Genomic DNA, 3174 nt, shown 5'->3' with positions numbered 1-3174 from the left:
TGAATGTGGCTTGACCATGTGGTTCTGGATGCTGGTAGAGTGAGTATTCCCTTTGTCCTGCTGTTCTGCAGCATAAGACTATTAAATTCTGTGAATTTAAAGGCTTCTAAAAGCCAGCTTCCGCTGTCACTGATTGTTCTCATTTAAGCACTGAGCTATTGTATTACACGCACAGACTTTACTCTCTGAGTATCTACAGTGGTTGTTATACCCTCTTCTGCAGGTTCCCAACTTAAGACTTTTTTTAATTAACATTTCTGGTTTCATAACTTTGCCATTCTGCTATCACATAAAGGGTATGTCTGCATAGCAGTTGGGAAGTGTGATTCCCAGCATGGGTAGCATGGACTCAAACTGACTTTGCTCAGGCTAGCATACTAAAATTAGCACTGTGGATTTCTGTGGCACACCTGTAGGCTTTGGCTCTCCACCCAAGCTAAGGCTCAAGGGGTCAGGTGGACTACAACTCGGGGGGCTAGCCTGAGCCACTGCTCATGCTGCAACATCCATATTGCTATTTTTAGCATGTTAGTTCACCAGAGGTAGTGCGGGTCTGTCTACCCAGGCTCAGAGTGATGCCTCTCAGCTGCACTGTAGACATATCTGTAGAGATTGGGAGACTTTAAAAGAGACAAAGGGCACTTAATTGAACCTTATTAAAGGGGATGTGGAATTTGGTTAATGTGTTGGCTCCTCTTTGCCCTGGGCTGTTAAAGTGAACCTATGGCAGCTCCATGTGAGGATGTTAAGGTGGGGCACACCAGGAGTGCTAGACTGGTCCACAAGCAGGTGTGCAGGGACTGCCCATACCTTTACACTGGGATGCCCATAATGTTCCTTTAATATAAAGAAAAGGTTTGATTTATAAAATTAGGGCTGGAACCTACAATCCCATATGCATGTGAACAGATTCTCCTAGAATTCTCCAGGTGCATGGAGGGAGCTGGCAAGCGGTTCTCACAGTGACCCCACACTGTCTTACATATACCAGACACTATCATGGAACCTGCTAAAAATCCTTGTGAAGAAGGACCTCAAGGGAGAAAAACCTAACAGGGGTTCACATCAGCTTTGCTTCCAGAACATTTGCCACTTTCCCTTCTTCAGCACCTTGGGAGCGATCTGGAAAAGCTCTCTAAGTAATCTCATGGGAGTTCTCCTCCCTTTGGAACCTGCATGGGTTTTTTTCCCCTATGGGAGTAGCAACACCCATCTGCCCTTGAATAAAGATTTCAGGATTTGGCCCATATATCTCTTCAGTTTTCTTTTTATATTTTTCATTGCTAAAATCAAATGTCCAGTAATGAAGTGTGGAAAACAAGGTGGTTAGAATAAGCAACTTAGAGTCAGGACTCCTGGGCTCTATTCCCAGCTCTGCAACTGATTCATCTTGGGCAAGTCACAGAACCTCTGTGCTTCTTTAGAGCAGGAATAATAATTACCTACCTCAGAGGTGCTATCGGACTTAACTTATTTATGTTCATAAAACCCTTCAAGATCCTCAGATGGAAAGCTGATACAAGTGCAAAGTATTAGTTATGTTGTATCTACAGTTGTAATTAATAATTAGTAGAGAGCCAAAAAGGATTACAAAGCAGACTTTAATGTTAAGTTTCTATTATGTTAATGATACAGCAAAGTAAGATCATTTAAAAAAAATATAATTTCAAGGTTGGCCATGTTCCTTTCACACAAAGAAAAGGGGCGCGTTCACCTGCACATCTACCAATGTGATATATGCCATCTTGTGCCAGCAATGCCCCTCTGCCATGTACATTTGGCCAAACCGGACAGTCTCTATGTAAAAGAATAAATGGACACAAATCTGACATCAGGAATCATAACATTCAAAAACCAGTAGGAGAACACTTCAACCCCTCTGGTCACTCAGTAACAGACTTAAAGGTGACAATTTTGCAACAGAAAAGCTTCAAAAACAGACTCCAATGAGAAACTTCTGAACTGGAATTAATTTGCAAACTAGATACCATTAATTTGGGCTTGAATAGAGACTGGTAGTGGCTGGGTCATTACACAAATTGAATCTATTTCCCCATGTTAAGTATCCTCACACCTTCTTGTCAACTGTCTGAAATGGGCCATCTTGATTATCACTACAAAAAGTTTTTTTTCTCTCCTGCTGATAATAGCTCATCTTATTAATTAGCCTCTTAGAGTTGGTATGTCAACTTCACCTTTTCATGTTCTCTGTATGTATATATATCTTCTTACTATATGTTCCATTCTATGCATCTGATGAAGTGGGCTGTAGCCCATGAAGGCTTATGCTCAAATAAATCTGTTAGTCTCTAAGGTGCCACAAGTACTCATGTTCTTTTTAAAGAAAAGAAGGTTTGATTTATAAAAACAGGGCTGATCCTGTAATCCCATACACATCTGAACAGACTCAATGTGCTTATCCTAAGCAGTTAGCAGAGCTACTCAGAGAGTAAGGGATTGTAGGTACAGACTATTAAAAATCACTCCTAGTAATAGCCCCTGGGTGGCATGTGTTTCAGCCGAGTACTTTAATTTCAATACCTCATTGGCTACTCTCCAATGTATGCGTAGTTTTTTTTAATCTATACTCCACTTTTATTTCAGTAGCAAGGAGTTGGCATGGGGCAGTGCATTTGTACTTTTCCTTTTGTTTTTGTGAGATCTAAAGATAATAAATGAGGCCTCTCTGAGAAGGAGGCTTTTCTTTTTTTTGCTGGGGAGGTGTTTCTCCTGGTTTGTGGTGGAGATCTAGAACTGGTGGCCTCATCCCACTGGACTTGAGAACTATGTTTGGAATTTTATGCCTTTATCTAAGGGAGACTTCCATGTAAGCCATCTAGCAAGACTTTTATGCAGATTGAGGGCTAAGCTTTCAAATATTATCACTGGATTGGCAAAATATGTGTGTCTGCGAAATTGTGCACACAGCTGGTGCTTGTACATGGAAGTATCTGTTTAGAAGCAAATGTGTGATTATTGTGCATCATTACCTGTTTGCATACATATGTGCTGAGGGTTTGGCCATCAGTCCTTCAATACACAGAATTTTAATGGACTATATTGCTTTTGGTGGCAGAAGGCAAATTAGGGTTGCCAACTTTCTAACAGCACAAAACCGAGCACCCTAGCCCTGCCTCTTCTCTGAGGCCCCACCCCCCATTCACTCCATATCCC

Source organism: Chrysemys picta, chromosome 6 (assembly GCF_011386835.1).
Source record: "Chrysemys picta bellii isolate R12L10 chromosome 6, ASM1138683v2, whole genome shotgun sequence".
Lineage (NCBI taxonomy): Eukaryota > Metazoa > Chordata > Testudines > Emydidae > Chrysemys > Chrysemys picta.
This window is presented reverse-complemented; position numbering follows the sequence as displayed.